Source organism: Equus caballus, chromosome 10 (genome assembly GCF_041296265.1).
Source record: "Equus caballus isolate H_3958 breed thoroughbred chromosome 10, TB-T2T, whole genome shotgun sequence".
NCBI lineage: Eukaryota > Metazoa > Chordata > Mammalia > Perissodactyla > Equidae > Equus > Equus caballus.
Genome location: NC_091693.1, coordinates 6342521 through 6349962, shown reverse-complemented (window position 1 = coordinate 6349962; position 7442 = coordinate 6342521).

The following is a 7442-nucleotide window of genomic DNA, read 5'->3' as shown; positions in this document are numbered from 1 at the left end:
CTCCGCAGGCAGGCGCGCAGGCTGCTTCTGTGGGCAAAGAAGACTCTGCAGAATTTAAGGGTTTGGGGTCCCCAGCTTTACGAAAATCTGCTCATGCGCTTCCATCCCAGTTTTCAGGCAAGGCCCTAATTCTAACAAGAACTGCGAGGCTGGTGGTTCCACCTGTGCCGTGAGGGAGCCGCCCGCAGTCTGACTCGAGTTCGGTTTTCAGAGCTCTCAGCCCTGCGACCATGGGGGATGAGGGTTTCTTTCAGCGCAGTCACAGACTCAGATCACGGGCTGGGAATTGAAAGCCCTGAGCTCATCATTTCCTCTCCCCAAGTTTTCTAGCACAGTTAGAAGCAACCAAGCAACCCCATTACTCTCCATATTTCCACTAAAACGTTCTATGGAAGCAAATACCAGGTAACCCAGAGCCTTGTCTTCTATGGGGACGTGACATATAGGAAGCTACTGGGAACGACCTGAGTGACTGTTTTGCCACTCCACGCCACGGACCATGAGTGCCCCCTTTACCACTGGAAACAGGGTCATTAACAACTGTAAATCTAATTAGACTAGAGAACGAATTCCAGAAAAACCCAGAAATCATCCTGAAGATTCTGATCTTCCAGAATCACTCAGATCGAATTCTGTAACAGCAAAGCAGAACCACCACGACACACACACGCACACGCACTCACATGTGATTTGTTACAGGAAGTTGACCTTGCACAATTGTGGGAGCTAGTTAAGCTGTCTCTGTGAGGCGTTACCTCTAGGCTTGATGGGGGACTTAAGTCCACGGGGCAGGTGGTCAGGAAGGGAAGATGGATGTAAGGTGGGGAAGAGTGAGAGCAATCTGGACCCGCAAGCACAAGCTGCACTCCAGGAGGATGCACTGAAGCCCGTGTCATTCTTGTTGCCTCTGACCTCGGTGGTCCGAGTCAAAGCCAGGGCCTGTCATCACGGAGCTGAGCGCACACGTGGCCCCAGAGGTGGAGAAGCTGCAGGAAGACCCGGGGGCGGGGAGCAGTTGCAGGCCCAGTTTCTGCCTTACACCAGCGAGATGAGTGGGCAGATAAGCAGCAACCGGTGCAAGCCACAAAATGGCGGCGGCTGCAACCTCATCCAGCCGGTCTCCCCCAAGAACACCTCTCGTGGCCCACCCTAACCAGAAGCACACAGCGAGGGGAGTTCTGGGAAATACAGTTTAACCTGGCCAAGTGGATACATGACAAAGCCAGTGTTTCAAGTCCTGTTTAACCTCCCACCAGCAGGAGCTGGAGCTCATCACTCGCCAGCCTCCCTAGCAGCAAGCGCAGCTCCCTGAAGCCAGCATCGGCCGTCCCTCCTGAGACCCCAAGGAAAGCACAGTCTGGTCTCACAGGAGGAGAACAGGCCTTCCAGTTAAGGGGATCTGGCCCTAATTCCTCCAGAACAAGAACTCTGTCACTGTTGCACTCGGGAGCCTGGCTGCGTTACAAGAGCCGCCCCATTAGCTCTTGGCAAGGAGGCTCCAGTCAGACAGCACAAACAAAGGTGTCACACCAGTCGGGGTCTGGGCAGGAGACGAACAGCCTCTTGAGAGCACCGGGAGCAGGACTGGAGAGCTTTCTGGATGTCTTTTCCAAGTCTGAGATTCAGTGTTCTGTCCCCTGGCGGTATCAACAGAATCTAGTCTTAAGAAGAAACTTTTCCTTTCATATTTGAATAAAAATGGTTTGAAGCCCCATCCCTTGACTTGGGGGGAATCTCAGCACCCTCCTCACCATATCAACAAATTCCCCAGGGCTATTGTTTTCCCTGGTGTCACAAACTCAGCTAAATGACAACATTTCCCAGTTTCTTTTTGCAGATGGAGGGGGCCAATCAGAAGTAAGTAGAAGTCTCTGGGAGAGTATCCTGAAAAGGCTCTTTAAAATGAGTCAGCTCACCTAGTGGTGCCTTTCCCCTCACCTTTTTCTTTTTCTCTTGCTTTTTTCCCTGGAATGTGGCACGATGGCTGAGGCTCCTGCAGCCATTTTGTGATCTTGAGGATTAGCACCACATGCTAATCATGGCAGAGCAGTAAGTCAGTAGGAGCCTGGTCCCTTATGACATCAAGGAACCCCTTCCCCAGCCTCGGACTACACACTTCAGAGTTCTGTTACGTGAGAGAGAATAAATGAGCTTGTTGACGCCACCGTTGCTTCTGGCTTATGTCTCTTGCAGTTGAATGGGGTTTCTGCTTCTAGAATTCTTGCGATGTGAGATGATAAACTTCCTTTGTGGCAAGCTCTACTATAAGAAGATTAGTTGTTTCCTGCTCTCTTGAACTCAAACGTGGCCAGGTGGTTTGTTTTGGCCAATGAATGTGAGCAGAAGTGATGTGGGTCCCATCCTGGCAGAGGCTACAAGAGCCGTCATTCTCGCTTCCTGTCAATGATAACCAGAAATGTTTCTGGTGGGGCTTCCCCACCAGCTTAGTCACGTCACAGCTCCCAGCCGACCCACGATGGACACAAAGCCTGAGTGAGAAACACACCTTGGTCATGGTGAGCCACTCAGAGTTTGAGATCCTTTATTACTGTCAGTTTTAAGCAAAAGTGGGCTGGCTCAAGAGAGGGAATGAGGGGCTGACAAGCTCTTCGGTGGAGAGGGCTCCAGGCTGACTTTGCAAATGACTCCCCGAACACGACGGCAAGGACAACCTCGCTCCTCCTCCTGTGTGTCTCTCCTTTACTCTCACGCGACGCCCACACTCACTCACTTCTGGTAGCAGATGTGCAGGGACTTTCCCCACACCAAGCAACTCTCTGTGATACCAGCTGGGTGGCGCACGACTCAGTTCTGACACTCACTGGAGCCAGTGCAGACCCACAGGTCAAGGGCTCGGTCCCACAAGACTGCCGTCCACTTCAGAGGTCAGTCGCTAGTAGGTCCCCAGGCTACCCGCAGCTTCTGTCCAACTTTGCTGCCAATTGGAGGTTCCCAGGAATCCCCCGACCTTGGATTCGATGGTTCACTGGAACAGCGCACAGAACTCAGGGCGGCACTGGCACTGACAGTCATCACGATAAAGGACGTGCTAGAGGATCCAGATGAACAGCCAGATGAAGAGACACGTGGGGCGAGGTCTGGGAGGGCCCCGGGCACAGGAGCCTCTGTCCCCGTGGACTTGGGGTGTGTCACCCTCCTGGTACGTGGATGTGTCCACCAACCTGGGAGCTCTCCGAACCCTGTACTTTTGGGATTTTTATCGAGGTTTCAACACATAGGCATGAAGGATCATCAAGTCCATTTCTAGCCCCCGTCTCCTTCCCAGAGGACAGGGACCTGGGCTGAAAGTTCCAAGGTGCTCATCACAACTTGGTCTTTGTGGTGACCAGCCACCATCCAGGGGCCACCCAGTGTCACCTCATTAGAACAAAAGACGCTCCAATCACCCAGGAAATTCCAAGGGATTTAGGAGCTCTGTGTCAGGAACCACCATCGAAGACCAAATGGTAGAACAAGACATGCTCCTGGTGCTCTTATCACTTAGGAAATTACTAGGTTTTAAGAGCTGTGCGCCAGGAACTTGGAGCAAAACCCAATATATACATTGTCCATTGTCTCACAGCGACAGACAGAACCCACCTACCTGGGCAGCATCTCCCTCCACCATCAGGAGGCCCCATGTTCGTGGCGACCTCAGAATTCCGTGCTCCGTGTCTGATCCGGGACATAACTGCCTTTTTGTTTTCCCTTTTGCTGTTTTGTGCTGTGGTATAACAAAGCACACGAATCTTAGGGTCGGCTGTCACTCCTGATGGACGCGCACATTGCGTAGTCTGCGCCACTCTCGGGGTGCAGACGCTTCAGCCTTCGGGCCGCTCCCTCTGCCCCTCAATCCGCCCTGCCACAGCAGCAGCAGCAGCAGCAGAGGAACCATCGTCCAGCTTCTGTCGCCCCCAGTTGCTGCGGGTTCCCTCACTCCAGGGCCACGGAGGCACAGGCTGCGCTCTCTCCGCTCGGGACCAGCTCCCGCTCTGTGGCTGAGCCGTGTCCCCCCCGCACGTGCGTGCAACAGTCCACACCCGCTGGCGTTGCAGATCCACACTCAGGGCGTGTCCAGCGTTTGGCTCTTACAAATCTTGCTGCTGTGGACATTCACGGGCGAGTCTTGGCGTGGATGTCTGGTCTCCTTTCTCTTGGTTAGATATTTAAGAACTGAATTGCTGGGTCATGTGCTCATGACCTTTTAAAGAAACTGTTTCTAAAGTGATTGTGCCAATTTACCCTCCGATTGACGGCAATGCAGGAAAATTCCACCCCCTCCACATCCTCTTCAGCACTGGGAACCGCTGGCCTTTTTCATTTTAGATATTCTGTGTGTGACGGTGTCTCATTCTGGTTGTCATTTACTTTTTACTGATAACTGATATTGGGCATCTTTTCACATGTTTATTAGCCATTTAGACATCCTTTTTCTGCGTGTGCATAACTGCCTCAATGTCCACAAGGCTAGTGACCAGAATGGTGTAGCCAAAAAGCTCATCACCTTCACAGCCATCCTGGCCAGCGGGAAACAGCCAGTGAGGCAGGAAGATGGTCTCTTTTGGCTTCCAAACCTCACAGGAGGGCCCTGCAGAAGCAGAGCCGAATCCACATCCAGAGCTGCATCTCAGGGGCAGCTGGGAAACACAGCACCAGGTTCTCCTCTCCACCCCGCTGGGGGATGGGGCGAGGGGGAAGGAGGCTGCCCTGTGCCCTGGAGGCTGCCAGGGGTCGCCCTGGGCTGGGGACTCCTCGGGTCAGGCTCGCTCCAGCAGCGGGCGGTGTTAGGCCACAAACAATGCTCACTCTCATTGAATCGCTTCACCAGACGGTAAATCACTTTCTGAACATCTCTCAATCCATCAAATGATATGAGGGAGGAAGGCTCGGCGCAGTCAAGAATCAACCTCCCCCAAAGAGAGGCTCATCTCTAAGCCGCAGAAGGTCCTGTCTGAAGAATGTCTTTGTCCACCCAGGGCGTGGGGGCCCTCCTATAGTTTCTTTTCTTTTTTTCTTTTATTTGAGGAAGATTAGCCCTGAGCTAACATCTGCTGCCAATCCTCCACTTTTTGCTGAGGCAGCCTGGCCCTGAGCCAACATCCGTGCCCGTCTTCCTCTACTTTATATGTGGGACGCCTGCCACAGCATGGCTTGCCAAGCGGTGCTACGTCCACATCCGGGATCCAAACTGGCAAACCCCAGGCCACCGAAGCAGATTGTAAGCACTTGACTGCTGCGCCACTGGGCTGGCCGCCCCTCCCCCACCTAGTAGTTTCTAACAGTGGGATTGACGGTGGGGGCTTTGGGCCACAGGTATCAGCTCAGCCTCTGGAGCAGCTGGAGACTACAAGGACCACAGGGATGGTCAGCCATGTCTTTGTGACCGGCCCCAGTGAAAGCTCTGGACCCAGACTTGTTGGCAGCACTCTGTGCATGTTGTCACATTGTTGCCGGAAGTCGGCACCGTCCATGGCTGCACTGGGAGAGGATGACTCGACGCTTGGTGCTAGGAGCTCTCCTGGCTCTGCCCCGTGTGTGTCTCGTCCATTGGTTAATTCTAAGCTGGGCCCTTTCACTGTGATAAACCATAACCATGAGCATGAGAGCTCTCAGTGAGCTCTGGGTCTTTCTAGTGAATCATCAAACCCAGGGGCGGTCTCGGGGACACTCCACCTTGCAGCTGGTGTCAGAAATGAGGTGGTCTTGGGCCTCCCAGACTCCGCGGTGTCTGGGCAGTGAGGTGACACCCACACCCCTGACCCCTGCTGGTCTCCTCCAGCGGAGCAGACTCTGGCCTCTGGCTCAGAGCCCCGGGCAGCCACTCAGGATCCAGCTGGAACACCGCGTGTCTGTCTCCCTGTCTGTTTTCATTGGGTTTACCTTTACGGCTTTCTTCTGTTTATATCAAGCAGTACCAGCTTTCCATGTAGGACTATGCCTTTTAAAATACATGTATTTAAGTTAAAAAAAAAAAAAAAGGGAGCTGATCTTTTTTAAAAAAAAGTGATTAACAGTACAAGCAGGATGAAAATGGCAACAATTATGAAGAGAAGTCTGGGAAATACCGCCCTAGAACATCTTCCACAAACTGGGGTGGCCACCCCTCCAGGGCAAACGTGGCTGCCGGCGTTTCCTGTTCTAAGAAGGAAACTTAGTTTCCTCCCCACGACAACCTACACACTCCCTCGACCAGCGCTTCTCGGTATTTTTAAAAAGCGACCTGCAGTATGAAATACATTTTATATGATCATTGTATATATTAGGTTAAGCCCTATGAAATTGTCGTGTTTACAGATCAAAAAAATTTGAATAGTGACAATTTCACCTGATTCAATTTAATAGACATAATACACTATCCATGAACATATATGTAATATGTAATCTATATGCTAATCCTCCCTCCTGACTGGCTAGGCGTCTGTCCTGATTAGCAGGTGGTGGGTGCCAATCAAAAAATATTTTGTTTCTCTCCTCTACGTATATAATATGTATGTCACGTACGATATATATTACATATACAAATACAATATACAGCTCATACATGTTTGTTTTCATTGGATTTGTCTTTCTGGCTATCTTTTATTTATGTGGAGCAGGACTGGTTTTCCATATATGATTATGCCTTTAAAATAAACTTATTTAAGTTAAAAAGGGAATTGATCTCTTAAGAAAGTAAATAAAAACCCAGGTAGGACGACAATGTGGCAAAAATTGAGCAGAGGATATATACAGAAAGAAGGCCATATTATTTGTGATGTACTCTGATATTTCCTTTCCTATTTCATTACTTCTTTTTCTCTTTTTTTATGCAACTCCCAGCCCACTAAACTGACTGTGTAACCATGAACAGGCCGTGACCCGAAGGCGGTGGAATATTGTGATGCAGCCACCGATGGACAGGCCGCGTCTCCCTCTTCAGAGGATGCCTCAGCCTCCGGGCCCGCTCAGCCTAACCCGGGGGAGCCCCCCACCGGCTGCAGAGCCCGAGGGCCTTAGAAGCGCCCGGGGAGCCTGCGCCCCTTCTCGACCCCACTCTGGGGCCCTGCGACCCCAGAATTGCCCCCCCAAGTGCTCTGCGCCACTGCAAGGCCCACGTGGCCTTCTTGGGGGGCATACCCCGAAACCAAGAGGTAGCCCCAAGGTGGTCATTTGTGGGTTGGGTGCGGATGGAGCTCGGGAGCTCGGATGGGCAGGCAGGGTGTCCACACTCCCATGTGCGAGCCCCCTCGCAGTGCTGGAGGGACCCAAGTGTGCGGCAAGGGGGGCCATCGTGGGCCGGGGACCTCCCTTTGTGCTCGCAGTGACCAACGCAACCACGGGTTGTCGGGGTGAGCTGGCCTTGGCCCCAGGCTCTGCGAGGGGACCTGTCTGGGGTCTCAAGCAGCCACAGGCAGGATCCAGCGCTGACCCCTCCGTGGCCAGGGCCCCTGCGGGCCACTCCT